The sequence below is a fragment of the Phacochoerus africanus genome, chromosome X (genome assembly GCF_016906955.1).
Source record: "Phacochoerus africanus isolate WHEZ1 chromosome X, ROS_Pafr_v1, whole genome shotgun sequence".
Taxonomy (NCBI): Eukaryota; Metazoa; Chordata; class Mammalia; order Artiodactyla; family Suidae; genus Phacochoerus; species Phacochoerus africanus.
In genome coordinates, this window is record NC_062560.1 from 16706993 (window position 1) to 16730675 (window position 23683).

The 23683-nt window shown below is 43.8% G+C and overlaps 1 protein-coding gene and 2 pseudogenes across 3 annotated transcripts in view; 2 read left to right on the forward strand and 1 right to left on the reverse strand.

Moving 5' to 3' along the window:
- The window catches only part of RAI2 (retinoic acid induced 2), a 378829-nt gene that overhangs the window by 129068 nt on the left and 226078 nt on the right, over positions 1–23683 (reverse strand). For all 3 annotated transcript variants that reach the window (XM_047765171.1, XM_047765173.1, XM_047765172.1), the window contains one exon: positions 7004–7055. The gene's annotated coding sequence lies outside the window, so the exon portion shown is untranslated. The remainder of the gene's footprint in view (positions 1–7003; positions 7056–23683) is intronic.
- On the forward strand, positions 10989–11547 carry LOC125117960 (protein Mdm4-like; annotated as a pseudogene).
- Positions 16559–23683, forward strand: part of LOC125117961 (60S ribosomal protein L5-like) — a 31329-nt pseudogene continuing 24204 nt past the window's right edge.

Consider the following 23683-nt stretch of genomic DNA (forward strand, 5'->3'; position numbering starts at 1 on the left):
ACACCAGATTTTGAAAGCTTAGTGCAAAAAAAGTACGAAAAAACAATGTAAATGATCTCATTAATAATTTTAATCTTGATTACATGTTAAAATAATTATATTTTAATATAAATGGTTAAATAAAATACTAACATTAATTTCACCTGTTTCTTTTTATGTTTATAATGTGACCACTAGAAAAAATGACGCATGTGACTTGCATTTTATTTCTATTGGGCAGTGCCAATGTATACCATCTCTGGGGAAAATGAATTCCATCCTAATATTTGTAACATGGGGAATAATATAGGACCAAGGACTCCTTTTATCCTTCGAATGACTATTCAATCCTCTCCTTTTAGGACACTAAGTCTCAGACAAGTGAACTGCCTGGTCCAACTTCATACAGCTATTTGCTGTCAGAACAATACACTAGAACCCAGTCTCCTATCTTTCAGTCCAGTGTCTTTCCCCTTGACCTTCTCCCCTGTAGAAATAAAACCAGCCTAGTATCCTCATCTTACAAATAAATAATAATTTTTAAGGCAAAAAAAATGTTGGCTATTCCTGAACTGGAAGAGAATATTTAATAAATTCTTCCTAGATTTGTATAAGTAGGGCTGCCAGATTTAGCAAATAAAAATATAGGATGCCCTGTTAAAATTTGCATTTCATATAAATGAGAAATAATGTTTAAGAATAAGCATGTTCCAAGTATTTCATGGGAACTACTCGTTTGTCTGAAATGCAGATTTAACTGAGTGTCCTATATCTCTTAGTATAAGTATATTCTATTTAATAGTTGAGACATACTAAAAAATTATTCCTTGTTTATCTGAAACGTAAATATAACTGAGCACCTGTATTTTCAGCTTATATATTCCACAGCATATTTGGGGACATACACTAAAAAGGTTAGTGGCCGTTTATCTGTAATGCACATTTAACTGGTGTCCTATACTTAATCTGGCAACTCTACGGTAAAGCCTTTGAGGAACGAACCTTTTGGCCGATTTCTCCCAAGCACTTCGGTACTTATCTCTCTGTGTTCCTCCAAGGAAGAGCCCAACCTAGTGAGTCATTCAGTGGCTCCGTAATAAACAAGGGAATCTCCAGACTCGCCTTCCCATCTGCAGGCTGTCTCGGCTGTCAATGCTATCTTTCGAAACAGCCAACGTACTGGGGAATCAAGCTGCAGATCTCAACTGTCCCTCCCAACCATTATAATCAATTTGAGTTGGGCAAGATGCCAGCTTCAAAAAAAAAAAAAAAATGCACAGAACCAACTCTTGTAACTATGGAGATAAGAGGGTAAGAAAAACCCAAGGAAACAGACAAGATTTCCTTTTCTTTGCAGGAGCTCTTCTAAATGTAACAGGCGACAATCGGTACGAATACCCCAGCCGTTTTCTGGACATGTATACATATCAAAGAGAGCAAAGAGAGAGTCAAGTGGATTTTGCATTTTATACTTTTGCTTTCCTTCATTACTATTATTTTGTGGCACACTGATGAGGGGATGATCGAAGCAGTCCACCCAAGGTGCAGGCAGAAAGGGGGTACAAGTAATAAGGGGTTCATCGTCTGTAGAGAATTTAAAAACAATAATAAAACTGACTAAAAGTTGTTCTGCTTTTTATTACCCTGTGTGCTGACAATTCTAAACAATGTCGTTGATAAAATACTCCTCCCGCTGCAACGTCCCTTCCCCCCAGAACCTTGGCAGTGGTGATATTAAACAAGTCTATCACCCATTTTTTTAAAACCCTGGCTTACGGAGCTTCGCGTTTTTGTTGTTCGGGGGATGATCTGCAGGAGGTGGAAATGAGAGGAGAAGAGCTATAGCCGGGGATGCTGAAGCCAGGAGAACAGCCAGAGTTTCGATGAAGAGACATTTCCCTCATGCACATACAGGGCTGTGTCTCGAGGCTCCCAAGGACCAGGAGGCAATATTATGGTCAAAGGAGCACTGCAGTAGGAGTCAGAATACCCGGGTTCGAGATGTGACTCCATATCTGCGTAAGTATGTAACTGAGGACAAAAGGTACAACCTCTCTGAGCCCGCGTTTCCCTCCTCATCAAGGATACTCTGACCACTCCCCCACCTGTCTAATCCACCTTCTTGTCTTGTGATGCTAAGAGATAAAACATGTAAGAGAAAGTGCTTTGCAAACTGCGAGTTGCTTTGCCCATGGAAATCGTTGCATTTATTCTGAGAGAGACCCAAACAGCAGCAGCTTAAACAAGGCAGAGGATCCAGTTCTCTACAAAAGTCCAAGCTTGTAGGCAGCTGATGGAAGTAGGATGACTTGGTTTCCCAAGGTCATCTAGGGACCCAAGTTGCTTCTCTGTTACTGTTCCATCATCCCGATGGGTATCTTTCTTATCTTTTAGATTGAAACTGAACTACTACCCAACATAAACTCATTCCTACCCACAAGAAAGAGAAAAGAGTAAGTGGAGGATGAGCGCTTTCCTCTAAGAGCATGACCCAGACGTTACATAGTCACTTCTGCTCCTTTCTCATTGGTTCAAACTGAGTCACATGGTCTGACACTGCTGCCACAGAGGCTGAGAGATGTACTCTGGCTGGGCGGCCATGTGTCCAGCTAAAACCTGAAGGTTCTACTGCTAAAAGCTGATAATGGATAGGGTGTGATGATAAATGTATAGTTTGACAACAGTCACTGTCGTTATTTTTCAGGCTAGTGGATAAAGAACTGTTTGTGGTTTGGTTGCTCTGAGTGATGAGAAAAGACGAAAAGGCCCATCTTGCCACTGTGGCTGATGAGGTTTTGATACCTATCAATGTATCCATGCAAATGACCCTGGTTTAAAGGGGGAATGAATTCCTAGAGCAGTGGATTTCGAAGCACTTTCATCTGGGGCCTGTGTGACTGACTGTGCTCCCAGGAGACCTCTTCAGTGTGAATCTGCACAGGGCTTATGAATGCAGCCCTGTGCCTCTGAGGAACCGAGCCCAGATCCCCGGAGAAACAGGCCATTTAGACCACCTTGCTACGGCACTGACCCTACGCAGCAAGCGGATGCTGGGAGAAGTGGAGCATTATCTGGCTAGTGCCTTATCATCCTCAAGCCCTTGTGTCACTGCCTCCATAATTAAACACAGCCCATTAGCTATAACCCACTGCACCTACATCAATTATGCCAGTTTGGATAACAGCCACAGGAACCCTCCTTTCCTGTCTTCTGCCTCTCTGGAAGTAATCCTGGGCATATCACACTGGTATAGTTAGAAATGCCTTGGCTTTTCTAAGATGTCACATTAGCAAGGCCGCTATGCCATGACGGGACCGAAGCTTTGTTCTTCCACACGTGGATCAAAAGGTAATTTAACCTCTTCCAAAGGTGGTCTAGCCGATCCCCAGCAGTACTGACACTTGGTTAATGAGAAATTGCTCTCCAGAGTGATAAATTAGCCTTCTGAGACTAGTATGCAAACCCACCTTTACTGGATGGCCCAGCCTGAAAGAGCAAACTTGCTAGTTTCCTCGCCCTCTGGCCCCTCTAATTAAAGGTACAGGAGCCCATACACCATATCTGAAATCCCGGAACTGTCAGAATGAAATACACACCTGTAGCCTCCTCAGTAAGGCTGCTTCCCTCATGTGTAGTAGGCTAAGCTGACTGTAGCTCGGCGGCAATAAGCCTGCCTAATCCACCTCTTTTCTTAGAGCTAAGAAACTCAGTTTACCCTGAGAAAGGAGAGAGCACGATTTCTTCCAGTGTCGCGGACACAAATCTCCACGCGCAAGCTCAGGTAAGCAGGCAAGACCGCATGTCTTTATTTCCTATAAAGAGACCATCCCCATCCTGCCAAGCAGGAAACTCAACCCCAGACATTCTTGAGCGCTCTCTGCGACTCTTGCAGGATGACAAGGTTCTGGGTTTCAGGAAGTGCTAAGACATCAGGGTGACCTTCTGGATCTCAGGAAGGTATAGAGGCATCATCAAAATGTCACAGACCCAGCCCACAAAGCCACTGTAGCTCCCCAGACTGCTGGTACTTGGCTGCGCTGGGGGCTGGGGAATCCCTGGCTGGCTGGGAGCCTGGGCCTTGGTTCTCCCTCCCGCATCTCTATTGTCTAAAATTGGCCTCCTCTCCTGGTACTGGCAGGATAAAGACCATGGGGACCTGTGCACAGCTCGCCAGCTATCACACATCCCTCCTGTTTCAAGCCAAGGGAATTGCTTTTCAGTCTTAAGGAAATCCTTCTCGCTTTCCTCAAAAATATTCTCTCTCTTGCCTCATACTTTAGGACACCATTACAATTCCCTGGAGGGACCCAGACCTTTAGAAACAAAATCCAGGAAGGAAAATATTCATAACTTCTACTCTATGTCCAGCCCCAAACCTTCACCAGGACAAGAAAGACGAGTGGGGAAAGAAAGGAAAACATGCACGGAGGGGAAATATGAATTCTCTCTCGAAAATGATCCTGAAGAGAGTGACTGACAGTTCCTTGAAAGGAGAACAACCCAAATTCGAATTCAGTTTTTCTGGGAGCAAGAATGCTGTGGGAAATTGTCCCAGCTTCATCTTGAGAGAAGCATGAAAACTATGGAGTTATTCATCCACTGGATACATTGCTGGAGTTATTTATCCACCATGGGAGAGGCTACTAAGTGCCCTAAAAATGCAACAATTACTGCACCAGCTCTTGCGCCTTCCTCAATATTTGATTGTTCCTTAACTCCTCGCTGCCTGGCTACAGCTGCCACCGCTCTCCAGGACAACTCTGGGGAAGGGCTCCACCGACCCATCTGTCCAGTCCAGTGGCCAACTCTTTGTCTTCCTCCTCTTTGACCATCTCCTCCTCCCTGAAACTCTTTCCTCTGGGGATGGCTGGCAACGCTGGATTTTACTGGATCATCCTCTACCTTTCTGACCCTGTTCTCTTTTATTTCTTTACTAGTTTTTCCTCCTTTTCCTTCCACTTATCAAAGGCATTCTTGAGGTAGCTGATCTCAGCCACTTCTTTTCTATTTCTCTTTGATCTTCCTCCTTGATTAATCCACTCCTACAACATTTATTGCCTTTAAGTCTACATTTCTAGCCTCACTCAATTTCATGAATTCTAGACCCAGAATGCCAACTTCCTTTTGACTGTTTCCTGCTGGATGTGCTACCAGTACTTCAAACCTGCCATGTTCAAAACCAACTCATCTTTCTTCCCCAAACCAGCTTCTCTTTGTGACGTCTTTGCTCTATTAATGCCCCACCATTCTTTCAAACTTTGGATCCATCTTTGACTCCTTCTCTCCATTGTCCTTACACCCAATACTATTTTAATCTAAACAGCTGTTTACCTCCTCAAATGGAATAGTCCAGGTGTTATATGACGAGTACTGAATAAAGCACACCATCTTTCTATTGATGCTATATATCATTAAATTAACCGTGGTTTTTATTTTGGCTTTTACCTTTCCTAATTTCTTCTACCCAAGTAAGAATTTTTCCATAAAAGTGATCATCCTGTTTTGGAACTTGTTTTGTCACTTATTATATCATTAGTGCTTCCCTATGCCATTAAATGTTCTTTTATACAACAATTCTCAAAATTTAAGTGTGTACCAGAATTATCTGAGGGTGCATGTTAAAAATGTACTTTGCTGGGAGTTCCTGCTGTGGGGCAGTGGGTTAAGAATGCAACTGCAGTTAAGAGTCCAGCTCAGGTCGCTGTGGAGGAGTGGCTTCAATCCCCGGCACAGTGGGTCAAAGGATCCCGCATTGCCACAGCTGCAGCTGGAATTCAATCCCTGGCCTAGGAACCTCCATATGCTGTGGGTGCAGCCATAAATAAAAATGTATGTCCCTGGACCATCCCCCAGAGACACTCATTCAGTATTATGGGGAGGGCCTAGGAGCCTATTGTTTAACCAGTCTCCCAGAAAATTCTAAGGCATATGGTTTTCGGATCCCAGTTTGATATATACCGTTGGTACAGCACAATTTTTAGGAAACTCCCTCATTTTTTTTTGCTTACATTTGCCATAATTTAGTTGCCATTCCCCTATGACATGTATTTATACTACTCTCCAATTTTTTAATATTATTATAAGTTCTTGCACTGGCTTTACTTTCAGCCTCTGTCTTTACCACTCCCTCCACCCCCCCACACAAACATAATTTTTCTTTAGGATACATTCCTAGAAGTAGAATTTCTGGGTCCAAAGGACATGCAAAACCATAAGCTATACATATGTAGTAATATATGCCATTATATTATTCATTATATAATTTATATCTAGTATATTATTATAGTAATATAACTGTAATATAATAACTCGAAATTAATGTTGTAATTACATAATACACAATGTAATAATGTATAACATATATTAATTTATATATGTTCAAGTGGGGTTTTATTTGGAGCCTCACACAAGAGTTAAATTTATCCATGTTAATCTCACCTGGTTATATCTCACCCATTGCTTCAAGGGTTCTGATATTTTTATATCCCTACTCTCCATTAAGATTGTTTGTTATTTTTCTAATCTCCTATATATGTGATAGCTAGCTTCTATACGATTATCCAAGTCATGCAAGTTACGGGTGAGAAACAGCGAATGGCTAAGATCGAGAAATGTCTTACTGCTCTACCAGGAACCTGTATTACCTAGCACTCTTGCTCATTCTTGGAACATTAGTAATTTAATTTAAGAGTGATCTATGAATATGATTCTCCATCTCATCTTTAAAGTTGTAGGGATAGAGGAGTTCCCGTCATGGCTCAGCGGAAACGAATCTGACTCGTATCCGTGAGGATGCATGTTTGATCCCTGGCCTCGCTCCGTGGGTTAAAGATCCAGTGTTGCCGTGCGCTGTGGTGTAGGTCACAGACGCGGCTCGGATCCCACGTTGCTATGGCTGCGGTGTTAGGCCAGCAGCTACAGCTCTGATTCTACCCCAGCCTGGGAACCTCCACAGGCCACGAGTGTGGCCCTAAAAAGACAAAATAAATACATAAATAAATAAAGTCGTAGGGACAGAACTTACCACATGCTTGCTGAAGTCCACAGCCACTGCTATCTATCTCCCAGGCTCTGATCTACCAACGAAGGGACAAAAACAGGTGTATTGGTTTTCTATATTCATTTAATTCAGTTTAAAACAGATTCCTAATGCTGCAGTGGTATGTAACATTAGGGTGTGTCCACCTTGTGTTTCTGAGGGTGGACTGGAGGCGCTGTCCATCTAACAGGGTAAAATTGTTGACGGCCCCTCGGGTGCAGGAGGGGGAGAGCGGGGAGAGGAAACAGCAGGCAGGATGCCGAGGGCTCAAGGCAGAGGGAAGAGACTGGGGGGTGAGAGAGGGGGAGAAGCAGCGGAGGGGTGCAGCTTGCCTGGTAGTGCTGATAACGATCCCAGCAGTAACAATAAGCTCTAACGTCAACTGGATTTACTAAGGGCCCGGCAGGGACTCTGCTAAATGCTTCGCGTGCGTGAACATATCTAGTCTCCTAACAACTCTGCAAGGCGAGTCCTATTATTATCTACTTTGCAGATGGAGAGACTGAGGCAAAGGGAGGCGAAGAAAATCACAAAACCATTGAGTGGCATAACGGGCATTTGAATAGGCCATCTCATGCTCCGGGTTAAGCATTCGAACTGCTCAGCACGGCACATAGCGTGTCACGGTGTTGTTACATTCCGGCTACCGCTATTACTGGCGCGTGTGTGTACATGTGGGCACGTGCACATGTGTACGTGTGCATACACACAGACACACTGTAGCCAGGAAGAAAACTGCCACGGCCTCTGCTGTGTGCACATAAATGCTGTGTGCAAATAAACACCGCGGGAGTCTCTCCTTGTACGTAACTGCAAACTGTATTTTGAGGAGATGGTCATTCGGGTGGTACCAGGACTTACGGTGACCAACTTCTGCTGGTTTTCCTAGACCTTCACCAGCTTTGCCGCTATTAAGACCCATGTCCAGGGAAACCGCTCTTTCCTGGGCCAGCTGCAACAGGTGGCCGCCCTACCTACCCTAACATCCAGAACCGACTTTGTTTTGTTATTTCTTCCCACTGAATACACAAGGGGGCATTGTAACCATTCAGTCATGCATTCCTCAAACATTTATTGAGCGCCTCATCAGAGGTGTGATTGCTGCCCAAGAACCTAGCACTGAGGAGGGGGCGGGCAAAAGGAAAGTGAGGAACCTTCCATGCTCCCCCATTAGAAAGAATTAAAGCGTACTCAAATAAACACGTGCATAGCGCTGACTCTGTGCCCAGCACCGCAATGAGCACTTTACATTTCCATTCATTTAATCCTCACAAATACCCTGGGGCGTCGTTACTACTATTTTCATCTCCCTTGTAAAGAAATAGAGGCAAAAGAGGTTAAACATCTTGCCCATCACACAGCTGCCAAGTGGTACAAAGCAAGACCTGAACCCAGGCAGGCTCTCCTTGCTGCAGAGCCCACAACCTTAACTGCTGTGCTCTGCTGGCAAAAGGACCTTGACCCCTGGCAAGAACTCGGCATGGCCTCCGTCTCTTTCCAGGCCTGCTCAGGGCTTTTTCCCTGGCCTAGCGGTTCTGAACACTGAGTGTGTGTGTATTAACATCACCCGAGGAGTCTAAAAAATAATAGACATTCCCCAGGGCCCCGCTCGCAGAGGTTTTGATTTAACTGAGTCATTCCGATCAAGGTGTCAGGATTTTAAAAAGCTACCCACAAGGATCTATTGTGTAGCTAGGTCTGAGAACCAAGGTGGCTAGAGCCTCCCTTCTAGCAAGCTGGGCTACCCCCCCCTCCCCCAAATACACACCCAGTCCTCGAATCTGGCACTTCTCAAATGCTAATGTGCAAATTAATCAGCTGAGGACCTGATTAAAATGCAGATTCCGATTCAGTAGGTTTGGGGTGAGGCGGGGAGGACCAGAAAGGGAGCATTTCTGACCAGCTCCCAAGCTCCCGGGGTGTGCTGATGCCGCCAGTTCTTGGACCACACTGGGAGCAGCAAGGATTTTGAGACCAAAGTGTGGTCCTCGGACCAGAAGCCTCCGCATGCCCTGCTTGTTAGAAATGCAGACTCTCAGGCTCCACTCTAAACCGACAGAGTCAAAAGCTGCATTTTAATGCACATTCGAGTGTGGGAGGCGCTGCTCCAATCCTGAGCTTCCCACAGGTGCCGGGCATGGGTTTCAGATGTGCCAAGGTATTGCCTCCCCTCAACTCTTGGGAGCTTGGTCAGTGACCTCCAGGGTCTGGCTGCAAGCAGCCTCACTGACCCCTAGTTTAATATAAACAGTTAACATTTTGCTGCTGACTACCACGGAGAAAGGCCATAATGAGCCTTTGCTCAAACTGTTTCTCCCATTCCTACTTCCATTTCGGCCCCATAGACTTGGGTTGGTTTGTTTGTTTTTTTAATATAACAAACACATGATAACATGTCTTATCGCGAGGCACTGTTCTAAACCCTTAACATTATTCATTCATTTAACCCCCATTTACAGGTCAGGAAAACTGAGACACAGAACAGTGGGGCAAGTTCCAAGGTCACACAGCCCAAGAATGGCAGTGTCAAGATTCAGACCCAAATAATCTGGCTTCAGAATCATGACAATGAATCACAACACTAAGATTCTCCTTTCTACCGTGGGACTTAGAGAAGAATTTGCAAATGATACAGAACGTGGACGGTGAAAGGAAATGTACTCACTTCCCACGGCTGCCACAACACAGTACTACAACCCGGGTGGCTTAAGACACGAGAAACATGTTCTTTCATCGTTCTGGAGGCCAGAAGTCTGAGCTCACGTTGGGGACAGGATCCTACTCTCTCTGGAGGCTCTAGGGAAGGATCCTTTGCCTCTTCATGGCTTCTTGTCTGTGGCCAGCAATGCCCCGTGTTCCCTGGCTTACGGACATGTCACCCTCATTTCTGCCTCTGTCATGACATGGTCTTCTGCTCTGTGTCTCTCCCTGTGCCCCTTTGTCTCTTTAAAAGGACACCCATCACTGCAGCAGGGCCCTCCCTGGTTCAGGATGGATGGCTTCATCTGAACTAATTATATCTGCAAAGACCCTATTTGCAAATAAGGTCATATTCTGAGGTTCCAGGTAGATATGAACGCGGGGTGGGGGATGCTACGCAACACAGCGCAGAAGGGCACAGGGACTGTCTCAGGGCACAAAGTGTCTCTGAAAACTCCTGAGCTACTCACGGTTTGGAACCACCAGGGAAGCCTCTGGACCCGTGACTGGTGCCCTCCAGATTCAGCAGAGGCGCAGCAACCCACGGAGTTGCTGGACATGGGGGTCAGTGGGCTGCAATTTCCTCAGTGCCAAAATGACATGACTCTCTTCCTCCACCCAGGGGTGAGCATCTGACCGTGACTATGGGTTCTCTCCAGATCAAATCGATCAGATTGATTTTTGGGTAAAACAGGTACAATAAAACTGCCGCTTCTGTGGATTGTGCAGGTGGCGGGTACAAAGGTGAAAGGGGTACTGTTCCAGAGGTCAGGCACCACCCAGGCCAGCGTATACTGGCAAAGCAGCCTGGTGGATCCTGCGGTGGAGATCTTTTGGGAGAACGGCTTGGACATCAGCACGTCTCGATGAAATAGCCAGGTCCTCTCTATGACAAGCTAAGAAGGAATTTTGTCTCCACCACTCCATGGCCACAGCATGGATAATCCAAGCCAAGACCAAGTGAAGCAAGGGGCAGAAGAAACACCAAGAGAAGAACTGAAAAGGTTGGTACCCCTGTGCTGCCAACCTCACCACGTACGCGCAGAAACCCTAGAGAGACACAGAGGCCCTACATGGTTTTAGGCACTTGGGATGACTTGGGAATTAAGAATGAGTCAGTATTAGAGCAGCGACGTGCTGGAATAAAAGTATACGCTGCTAATGTGGATCAAGCGAGTAAAAAAATATGGAATAGAAGTGATAAAAGGTAAGAGAGGCGGGGGCAAAAAATGACCCTGGGGATGCTGCATCCTCTTAACAACTGTCACTGATGGAGAAGTTGCTTCTGAAGATGCATGGTAGTGCTGCTGAGTACAAGAAATCCAACTCTTCAAACAAGGGGTGTTTTTGTTGCTGGGCCCCAAGGAAAGATGAGGATTCAAACTGCTGAGTGAACCGATTATCTCTTCACTTCTGTTATCATGGCCCCACCGGAAATAAAGGAAAATGAAGAAATGGATGTCCCTTGTTGTCAAAGGACCATTTCGGCTCCAATCATAACAAGGAACGATCTTATAAAAAACAAAAGGAAGAAAATCTCCTACTTTTTGATCTCTGCAGCTCAGCAGAAATCTCGGCTTTGGCTCACAGTCTTGAAAGTCCAGAAACCATCTCAAGCACAAACAATCAGATGGACTTTCAGAGCAGAGACCAAGCTCTTGAAGCCGTGTAGCATAGGTGAGACGCGCCCATGAGATGGGAATATTATTCATGGAAACACAGGCCACCTTGTCACTTGTCACAGCACCAGAAGATTAAAGAAGCCTGGGGCTTCATGCCCTCTTTGTAAGAAGAGTCTGCAGGTTATTAAGGTTTTATGGCCGCGCTGAATCGGCGGGTTGCAGGGAAATGATAACCAGGGCCGGGTCAAGGATAAAAATTGTCAGTACTGAGCATCTCCACTCAGTGCGACCTGGGGCATCATCATGCATTGATTCATGCACTTCGTGCATCTTCCTTTCTAAATTCATACGGAATTCAGGAGCAATTCTTTAAAACCAGATTACCAAGAGGGGGGATCCAGTTACATGAAAAGCTATTTTAATCACTCCACTGTTCTTCAAAAAGAGAGCCTTGGTGGGGGGAGGAGGGAGCAATTACAAAGATCAACAGGCATTGGTCAAATTATCTGAAGATTAACCTTTTCTCTAGTTAATTTTACTCCCCATCCTTCTATTCTGTTGGAGAATGTTCTTAGGCATTAAAAAATCCAAGGTGGCTATGAGAAAAATACTGAAGCTAATAATCAAAAACCGTAAATAATGTGACATGTTATTGCCCACTTTGTCTTAGAGTCAAGCTACATGGCTCTGAGAAACCTAAAGAAAGAGTAAGAATCTTGAAAAACAAGAGATTTGTTCCACATATGCCTAGAACAATAGTTATTAAACTTCTAGCTAACATACCCTTGAAAGAATTTGGAGAAACTGTATACTCTTCTCCACATTTTAAAAATTGAGGGAATTCCCAGTGTGGCTCAGCAGTAACGAACCCAACTAGCATCCATGAGATTGCAGGTTCAATCCCTGGCCTCGCTCAGTGGGTTAAGGATCTGGTGTTGCTGTAGCTGTGGTGTAGGTTGCAGACGCAGCGCAGATCCGGTGTGGCTGTGGCTGTGGCTGTGGTGGAGGCCGGCACGACAGCTCTGATTTGACCCCTAGCCTGGGAACTTCCATGTGCCACGGGTGCGGCCCTAAAAAGAAAAAAAAAAAAAATTGAAGTGTAATTGGAGTTCCCTTATGGCTCAGCAGGGTAAGGATCCAGCTCCAGTGTTGTCACTGCAACAGCTCAGGTCACTGCTGTGGTGCGGGTTCAATCCCTGGCCCAGAAACTGCTGTGGGCATGGCCCCCTCCCCCCAAAAATTGAGGTGCAAGTGATATAAAATACATGGATTTTAAGGGTTCCTTCCTATGAATTGTAGACATTTGAGTATCCAGCACTGAAAACCAGCTATGGAAGAAGATTTCCATCACCCCCGAATCATACCTCATGCCCCTTCCTAGGTAATCCTCCATTTCCTGACTCTTGCCCTAGATTAGTTTTCTTTTGGCGCATCTTTAATTTGACATCTAAAAGAATTTTGGGTGAAGCTAGTTGGCTCCCCTTTAATGTTAGTAAATTTAACCATTAAAGAGTTGAAGCATAACCTACTTTAGTGATTAAAAATATACTCAAGCATTAGAAGGAAGTATTTCAATAAATTATTTCTGGCAATTTCAATAAATAAATAAATAAATAAATAAAAATTTTAAAGACGCATTATACCTCCAAAGAAAAAAAAATGATTGGTTAACGTTTTCCATAGTTCCTTGGTGAGGAAGGATTCAACATGAATAAGGATCCAGCTTGTTTCCTATTTATCGTTTGCTATACAGAGAATTTGACTTAAAGACGTCTAGTTCTCACACTTCGGGCCTAGGTATTGTCTCGGTCTTTTTTGGTGCTCTGTATTATATCCTGAACAAAATAACCTATCAGGCCTGGTAAGAACATTTGCAACTACAACTTTCACGCTCAAAGTGAACCAATCAGGTCCATAGTACCCCTTCTAGAATGCTGCTCTCTTTAAGAGTTAGAGAGAGGAGGCAGGCAAGTATGCTCCCTGCTATATTTGATCATTCTGCTGGCATGTGTCATAGCCTGTCTGGAACCACGGGATAACTGTGTGTGGGTGGGATGTTTTATTCCCCAGCTAGACTGCCATATGATGGATAACACGGGAACAGCAACAGGAATCAGAAGACCGGGGGAGAAGATTCAATTCTGTCATTATCACGTGATCTTGGACAGATTCTTCAAACTTTCTGAGACTCTGTCAAATGGGCCTCTTTCACACTGGGAAAAGATTAGGTAAGAAGAGTAGAAGCGCTTTGTAAAATGTCAACTTCTCATCACTAGGACTTTCTCACTGTTCTTTTAAACAGGAGCCCCTTCTTATGCTTCTCTTAATCCTCATGAACACCGCATGCAGGAGGTCTTAACAAATATGGATGAACTGAGGGGTAGATTTGTTTACAATTAACAACAGTAAAGAGTTGTAAATGTTATTGTTTAGAGAGTCAAAAACGCACAAATTCTATGCTCAATTTGTGCATACATATGAGTACAGATTTCTTACCTCTGCTTAATAGACATATATAATGCACAAGAAACAAGCCGCAATCATTTTACAGAAGAGTGATCTGCAAATTTCCTTCCCTCATTAAACTGAAGATCTGCCTGTAAAATTATAATTACTCATTCTTTTCCTACCAGGAAAGTTAAGTAATACCGCATAGCGTAACCTCTCTTTGAAGCATCTTCTTTCCATCCTTAATTACAGCTGCAGTTCTCCTGAGAACCATTTCAAACGCTGTCACACTTATATGAATTGTAAAGCTGAGAACAAGAAATGCTGTTCTGGTTGGAGTTTGCCGTAGCTGATTTTATGCATCAAGATAATTCAAAGGTCCCGCTAGCAAACACTTGTTGAGGTCCCACTGTGAGCGAAGTATTCAGACAGGAATTTGGAGACAAAAACGAGATGATGGAGGGAGTGCTGGCCAAGATGGAGAGGCCCTCTATATGCTCTCTGCCCCCACAGATGACTCCTGAAAGCTCTAGGCAGGAGACGAAAACAACCACGACAACAACGGACCGAGGACTTGGAACATAAAACAACAGCAGGCAGACTGAGGAGGGAAGTCAAAACCTGAAGGAGTCAGTGCTGTGTTCCGTTTCCTGAGGTTTCTTCCTCCCCCCCCTTATCCCTAGTTTTGACCCCACCGTGACCCAAGTTGCAGAAGGGTGCAGTGGCTGCATCTCGAGGCTCCTCCTTCCCGTAGGTTCTGAGTCCTCTCCATGCCACTGAGGAGCGAGAAGAAGAGCACATGTGAGAGGTGTTTGAGCGCCAGGCCCGCTCGCGGGAAGGGGTGCACCTCACTCCTAGGCACAGTCCACTGGTCACGCGACCACCTCTGAAGTGCGAAGGAGGCTGAGAAAGGCAGTCCAGCTGTGCGCCCAAGAGAAAAAAAGTACATTAGGGATACCAGTTAACACGAAAAGAGTCTGTGCCACCTAAGTGCTTTGGTCGACAAAAAGGCATCCGGGGAGAGGCTTCTAAATCAGAACAGGAAGCCGGAGCCAAGGGAAGGCCTTCTGAAGGACAGGACATACCTTCGGCAGCATAATCGAGAGGGTGAAAAGGGGAGCATGGAGAAGACCACAGCATGTGCAAAGATGCAGAGGCAGGAAATGTGCAAAGGAATTTGGGAGGGCCCAAGTTATTCCCCCTTCCTTAGGCAATAGCTGTGTGAAGAGAGAGCCAGGACATGAATCTGGAAAGGGAGGCAGGAGCCAAGATTTGGGCCAGGAGCGGCCCCGTAGTATCTGATTTCTAATTTAGAAAGAGCCTGGTAATTGTGTGGAGGGTGGCTGAGTCAGGAAGAGGAGTTAGGAGACTTCCCACTGTCCAGGCAAGAAGCAATTTGGGCTTGGATTTCCATCGTGGCGCAGTGGTTAACGAATCCGACTAGGAACCATGAGGTTGCGGGTTCGATCCCTGGCCTTGCTCAGTGGGTTAAGGATCCCACGTTGCCATGCGCTGTGGTGTAGGTTGCAGATGCAGCTTGGATCCCACGTTGCTGTGGCTCTGGCGTAGGCCAGCAGCTGTAGCTCTAATTAGACCTATAGCCTGGGAACCTCCATATGCCACAGGAGCGGCCCTAGAAAAGACAAAAAAAAAAAAAGGAAGAAGAAGCAGCAATTTGGGCTTGAAGCAAGCAGTTGGGTGCAGTGATGGGATCAGATATTGAGATATTCGTGAGTCAAAGTCCATAGACCTTAGTAACTGATTGGATATAGTAAATGAGATTATGAAAGGAGTCAAGGAAAATTCCTACATTTCATTCATTTATTGACTTGTTCATTCATTCAACAAATGTTTACTGACTATCTACTGTGTGTGTTCCTCTAAATACTGGAGACACAATAATGAATAAAAGCAAAGTTCCTGTCCTCATAGCATTTACATGCTGGCGGAAATTTTAAAAAGATTAACAATTATAAATTTATAGTGTGATTAGGGTTGCCACAGTTAGCAAATAACATGTTATAGTTGAGATGTTCTTGTAAGACATCTGTGTGGGGATTGGTTAACTGCAGGTTATTTCTATGTTGCTCAGGAGAGAAGCCTAAATCACAGATATAGATTTAGGAGTCATCAGCATAAGGGTAGTTGTAAATGAAAAAAAAAAAAAAAAAAAAAAGGGAATTCATTGGCTGAGGACACCAAAAAAGCTCAGGGTTGTTTCTTCACTTCAGCTTCAATCATCGCTGGTTCAGAGGTTTAAATGACAGTATTGGAGTTCTGTCTTTCTTTGACTCTGTTGGACTCTCGTGGACTTGATGGCCCCTGGCAACTCCAAAGTCCTCGAGTCACATCTACTCATTCGACAACTCAACAGAGATTTGTTTTTGCTTTGGTTTGGTTTGGTTTTTCTGATAGCTCCAATGGAAAAGTTTCAGTGAAGACTATGATTGGTACAGAGGGGGTTACATGTCTATTTCTGAGCCAAGGCTGGTTAACCTAGAGTTGGAGTATTCTGATTGCTCATGCCTGGGTCATGAATCCAAGCCTGTGGCAATGGGTAGGAAAGGGTCAGCTCTCGAAACCCACAAGTGTGTTCCTCTAGCAAAGAGAAATTCTGCTTCTGGGAGGTGGGGAAAAGATACATTGAGCGTACAAAGACCAGAATGTTCTCTACAGGTGGAAACTGAGGCCTTGGGTGTTAGGGAGGTCACCCTGTGAGGACATATAGAATGAGAAGAACCCAGAGCTGATGTCAAATATCCCGGAAAGAATGACACTCGGGGACTCAACAGAAGAAGATGATTCCGCAAAAGAGATGGAGAAGGAGTGGCAAGAGCAGCAGAAGGAGATCCTGAAGCCAGTGATGTCCGAGAAACCAGCTCAGTGAGTTTCAAAAAGGACTAAGTCAATAGACATAGAGGAGGCACTGAAAACCAGGACAGGGGGAGACACAACCCAATACCCTGAACATAAAAGGCCATCAGCTAGAAAGCTAGTCACTGCCCTTCAGAAGATGGAAGGGAGTATGAGGGAGAAACTGGCAGAAGGTCTACCAGATGTCTGGGAGGGGGAGCTGGGAAATTAACTACACCAAGTGGGTCTAAAGGCCTCAGCTTCTCGAACTGAGAGGCATATGCAAAGGACCACGAAAGCCACGGTCTAAACACGAAACATCTCTTTTGACTCTCAATTCTGCCAAAAAATATGGAGTAGGTCACATTATTTCTATAATAAAACAAACACTGCTATATTATGGTGTAGGATGCAAAAATCTGTGGGGATTTCAAGAGAAAAACATTAGACTTTAAAGAGATTTGTACTTGCAAGAGGACCTTCGGACTTCACTTCCAGAGCTCCCTGCAGTAAGCATGCCTTCCCCTCTGGCTGGTGTGACTGTGGGTGAAAAGAACGGGAAGCTCGGCTGTAAGCCGTTTGACCATTTGCCTGCTGCTCTGTGGGTCACAGTTCAAGAATGTTTTAGGACAGATTCACTTACACATAATGAATGATAACAGAGCCTGTTATTTGTGAAGCACTTACTATGTAACAGGCACTGTCCTAAAAGCTTGACCTTGGTTATGCCTCATAATAACCCCAATGGAATGGGGCACTATCATAATCATTCCGATTTTAAAGATGAGGAAGCTGATGCACAGAGAGGTTAAATAACTTACCCAAAGTCGCACAGCTCTGGATTTAAACCTAGGGAGTCTGGCTTTTGAGCCACTGTCCCTAACCACTGCACTACTGCCCCACTGTTCCATCCGAGAATTTCCATATGGGCCACTGCACTTGCCAGACTGCAGCTTCTGATACAGGTTCAGAAAAGAAGGCCATTGTGCAATGGTCTGTGAATTGCCAGAAGAGGCAGGGTTGGGGAAGCACCGTCTGGCAGCTGTGTCTCACCTCTGTCCCACCCAGTCCACGAACTGGTGATTCAATGGCCATGCCACAGAGGCCCAGAAGCCCTACTCCCCAGGCGGCTTTTCACTGTAACCTTGGAACCATGGGAAATCGTTAGGCCCCTGGGTGATGTTTACCTGAACTACAATTACCTTTTTGTTTGGACTCGTACTTTGAATTTTTATTGGTTTTACTGCATTCCCCCAAAGAAGGAATAATTTCAGAGGTACTTTATATAATGGCTGATTTTATAAAAACATTTCAACTTAAGCTTTTTACAACCTAAGGATAAAGAGAAAAGCAAATCTGCAATTTCACAGTACTAATCAGTTTTCTTTTAATTCATATGCATAAATTACTTTTTATTTTCTTCCTGAATGTACACAAAGATAGCTCAAGGAGTCTATGAAGCCCCATGGCCCTGTCAACCAGCAATAACCGCATTCCCATGATCAATCTTGCCCATTCCCCCACACCCAGTGTCACCTCGAGGCAAAAACCAGATAGCGCATCATTTTAGCTACAGAAATTTCAGGACACATCCCTATAAGATCGAGATTATTTTTAAAAACAGCCACAACACCATGATCATAATCCCTTAAGAGCAGCAAATAGCCAGTCCATGTTCATATTTCCAAAAATTATTTTAAAAATCCTGCTTGTGCTATGGTTCTCTATTCCTTCATTATTATGAGCTCGGCTGCTTTGTTATTGTTGTGATAGATACTATACAGCTTTTACGAACAATTCAAACCCACAAATGGAGAGCTCCCTGCCAACCTCACTCAAATTTGGCCGATGTTGCTTCATCTCCGTTCCCCTTTCCATCCTCCCCTTTCACTGGCTGTTTATACCGCACTCCTCAGACATCACTTCCTGTCACTGGGCATGCATTCTTAGCGTGGTCAGCAGCAAGCAAGTGCAGAGGTGTTTTCTGGTAAGCGTTTATGTATTTATTTCATTTCTAAATCCCTGGAAAAGGATTAGATTAAAGGCAAAATCTTCGGATGGATCCGATAAACTGTCACTTGGCATTTCGCTGTCTCTTTCTCTTTTTTCCCTGAGCAATGTTTAAAATAAAACCAAATTCTAAACAAATGGCACTAATAGTCTATGACAGGAATACCAAACAGAATATTTGTGTCACACACGCTCTGTCAGCTGTGCCCAGATCTTTAAAAGTACGCATTTCCCCAAGACTAATTGAATAAAAGCTGAAATGTAGAATTTCAAGCCTAATTATAATTTTGAAAAAAAAAAAAAAAAAGAAGAAGAACTCAGAAAAATGTAAAGAGACACCATTAGCTGGTTTATATTCCAAATGGGGCCTGAATGATGACACTCTATTGGCAAAGCCCCTGGGTTCCTTTCACACTCCTTCTGGGTTTTAAGATCTACTGTTTTCCAAAGAGCTCTTGGGGACCTTTGAGAATTGCCTGGGAGGCAGAAGAAATAGTTCAGGCTTTGGGTTCTCATAAGTTAATGCCACAGGTCACAATTTGTTGAGATTTACTGAGGTGACCTTGTTTTGTCTTGTGGAGAGTTACCATGAAATCCACAGTAACACCCACGATAACTGTGAAATCATAGTGTCACCATATTGCTTGTTCTGCAGTTGCCACCACAAGCAAATGACAAATGACAGCCACATTGGCTTGTACACTATTGAGAACCCAGGGGGGTAATGAAAACTTGTCACGGGTTAGGTCAAGCAACTAGCAGGAGAAGTGCTGTCGAGCATTTTCAATGCCAACAGCAGAAAATCTGGGCAAACAAAAAGTGATTGCTTCAGATTGAAAATCGGTTCAATACTCTTGCAAAAGGTTTGGCAGTACCTATTAAAGCTAAACGTGCATATACCCTATGGTCCAGCAATTCCACTTTGTGGCGCTAGAGGTCAGAATAGTGCTTACCCTGGGGCACTGGCTGAGCAGGGGCAAGAGTGAGCTTTCTTTCTGGGGCCCTGGAAATGTTCTATATCTCGATCTGATGGAGGTCATACAGGTGTAGACATAGAAAAACATTCACCGAACTGTGCGCTCTCCTGTAAGCTAGACCTCAAAAAAGAAAAGTTATTTGTAAAAATTCAGAGTAAAAAAGCTTTTGCAAGATGCTGGTGATTTAAGAGGCCCTCTGCCTGTGGACTAAGACCAATGCTGTCCTCATCAGGAACCCCAAGCTTCCCAGGTGGAGAACCCCCAGTCAAAAGGTGGGGTTTAGGGTGCAGTCTTCACTTTCCTCTAAGATGATCTAACCCATCCCTTTCTCAAGATCTTGGGTCCCACTGAGGTAAAGATCCACCTGTTCTAGAAGGGCATTCCCATTGCTCTATTTGGGGGCACAATATAGACCTTATGTCTGGCACTTTTTCACCTGCTCAGATGACCTTTCTTTAACAAACTGAGTTCAATGGTTGATGGTCATGTTCCTTTTGAATTGTCTTTTCTTGGCAAAGCCAAAATTGTCATGTCATATCTCAAATCACTACTGAAAAATCAAGTTACATGGTAGGCTGTACTGACATTGCTTTACTATTTGCCTGTAGTTTCATTGTAGCCTTTGCCATTTAACTCTGTGTTTGAGTATCCTTTAACTATTCATTTTGTGTTCAGTAATTCAGGTGCACCCCGTTGATGGTAAATCATTGAGAAACTTCCACAGCTAAGTTTCTATGTTGACGTGCTTCTGGCAGAGCAGCGTAACTCTCCTCATGCTTACGCCTAGTAAGTGTTGCTTGCACTAAGTTCCTCTCTATTCTCAGACATCAGAGACATTTTATTTTGTAAAGGAACGCTGACCTGTACCTTAGGTCCTTGACCTGAGAAACACGTGGACTTCTGGTGAGCCCAGCATTGTCTTCATCAAGAGACAGGTCCTCTTAAATGGCTAGCGCCTTGCAAAGGAGGCAGAGCTGATGGAAGAGCATCACGTTGTCAGTGGATGGATGTGGTTTCAGTTTACAATAAGAAAGTGGGAGAGACAAAAACAAAAATACAACCTCGAAATTTGAAAAGCACAGAGAAACACGGAGTCAAAATATGAATAAATCCAAGTGCATTTTCTAGGTTAAAATGGTTTTATGTTTGTTTAAATGTAGGCTTAGGAAATGTGATACTATTAATGCAAGTATATGGCTAAGATTTAGAAGGAAGGATGCTAAACTGGGAAACAAAGTGGTGTTACATGTACCAAAACTGAACACTCTTTTATTATTTATATCTTGGTATTATGACCTCACGGCATCTTTTAAATACAGGGGAAAAAAAAAAAAACTGTGAGGATATAATGAATTAAAGTTGTACAGGTTTTCTAGAGACCAAAAAATCCTCTATATTTTAAAGCATTATGTCCCCTGAATATTTTTATTTGATTTTAATTGAAGGGTAAAATTTTTATGGTTGTATAAAGAGTTGAGAAAGATTCCATCAGCTGCTTTTGAATTCTTATAATAGAGGGAAACATAGTCTACCTTCGCTAGTTAAGAAATTTTTTTAAAAAAGATCAGAACATATGTTCCACTTCATGGTATCAAACACAGAGTAAAATGGCTCTAATTGGGAACATACTTGGGCAAACGACTAGATTAAAATGACTGAGAGTTATAAATGTCTGAAATGTCTATTTCAGGCACGAGTAGGGGAAATGGCACTAATTTCTAGAGAATGTGCACATAATGATTAAATTATTCCAGAGAGATGAAGAGCATATCAGCCTGTACCCTGGAAAAGAAATGCCATATGAATCAGGAATGAGCCAATCAATTCTTTAGTGAGTGGCATCACCATGAGAAATACCTCGGCTGACTGCTGCTACCCCTCCATCCTGTGATCAACCTGGCTAGCCCATTTCTCCAGAATCCCATTATCCTCCTCTACAGTATCTGCTGAACTAAATGAAATACCATCTGAAACCCTGTTCGCTAGCCAATTGCTCTTTTTGGTCCTTTTTAGATCCTTTTAAGTAAGTCCAATAGATGGACCGGGCTTATACTGGTATAGTGGAAAATGCAAACTAACCTTTGACTCTTGACTTAACTTCTGACCCAGCGAACACCAACATTTGTATCTTTTCCTCATCCTCAAATTGCTTTTGGAACAAGTTGGTGGACCATAACAATTGATATACAAAGACCCAGGTATACACACATCTAGTCCCCATGCACTTTGCTGCTCTTAGATGCTAACTCCTGGGCCCAACAAGCAAGTTAAGGGCACCCTTCCCTCCCTTGTTTCAACCTATCTGGATGTGTGTGTGGTCAGAGAATATTCTAAGATGAGAGGAGATAGTTTGTATGGCAGCAAGTTTAGGGCATGGATGCTGAAAAAAGGGACAGCCTCTGTTGGTGGGGACTCTGTCCACATCCCCCGTGCACTAACCTCTCCAGTATGTGCCAACAGTGTCCTAGGTCAAGCAGTATCTGCAACTCTCTGCCTGAGGTTTTCTCTTGGCCTGAGAATGGAATAATCCAGAGGGGCCACAGAGGAAGGACCTCATGAGTGCAGCCATCACTCCATACTGGATGGGTTGAGAGGTAATTACACCAGCTTCCTTGCCCCTTGATTGGATAGAACTCCCAGAGTTTCCCAACGGGAGTGAGCCACAATTGCCCATGGAGGCAATGTGTTCCATAATGTACTCCCTCCCGCCATGCCTCTCCGCTAACTACTGCAGCTTCAGATCACCGCCCAAATAAGCTTCCTGCCCTAAAATCCTTGTTTCAAGGTCTGTTTCTTTGTGACCCAACCTAGGCTACATGGGTTTGGACTCAAGGAATCATGGCAATTGGAAGTCAAAGACGTGAATTTGAGTCTTGCCTCTGCAATTTGCTCTCTGTGATCATAGGTTATTTTATCTCTCTGAGCCTCAATTTCTTCATCTGTAAAATAGGGATAATAGTACACCTTTGCTGCCTAACAGTGTTGTTGAGAGGCATGAGTGAGAAGACATATGTTAAAGACTTGAAAGAGCTAAACAATGAATGTAGTTCATTAGAGTTATAGTTCATGAGAAGTGTTCTCCTCCTTCCCCTGGCCCAGGAAAGACTTCTTTTATTTATTTTTCTAATTTTTTATTGAAGTATAGTTAATTTACAAGGCTGTGTGATAATTCCTGCTGTACAACAAAGTGACCGAGTCATACGTATACACATATTCATTCTTTCTGATTCTTTTCCCACATAGATTATCACAGAATACTGGGTAGAGTTCTCTGTGCTATACAGCAGGTTCCTGTTGGCCAATCATTCCATATACCTCAGTGTGCATATGCCAACCCTTAACCCTCAATCCATCCCTCCCACCCACCCCCACCTGTCCCCTTTGGTAACTATAAGTTTTTCAAAGTCTGTGAGTCTGTTTCTATTCTGCAAATAAGTTCATTTGTATCTTTTTTATATATATTCCACTTACAGGTAACCTCATGATGTTTGTCATTCACTGTCTGACTAATTTCACTTAGTATGTTAGTTTCTAGGTCCACCCATGTTGCTGAAAATGGCATTATTTCCTTCTTTTTTATGGCTGAGTCATATTCCACTCCATATTCAAGGAAGGATTTCTTTTAAACATTTCATTTGAAACACTTATAGACTCACAGGAAGTTGCAGCAACAGTACATAAAGTCCCGAGTATCCTTTACCCAGCTTCCTCCAATGGTGACACCTAATCGGACTCTGGTGGGATATGAAAACCAGGAAACTAATGTTGCTGCCGTGCTATTAACTAGACTACTAACATCACTCATTTTTATACTTTTTTTTTATTCTATTTCTCCTCAGTCCTCTAGCCTCTCCTCTCCCCGGGTCTAGTGATCTTTTGAGGAGTCTAAACTAGCCTCCCAGATCACTAAGTGTCTACCCTATTATAGCAGGTACTGACTGAATACCTTCAACCACTGTGCTAACTATGCTTCAAAACTGTGGGACAAAAATTCTATTCTTTTTAATCCAAATCCTTCTGTCACTGTCTCTTGACCAGTAACAGGTAGGCTTTGA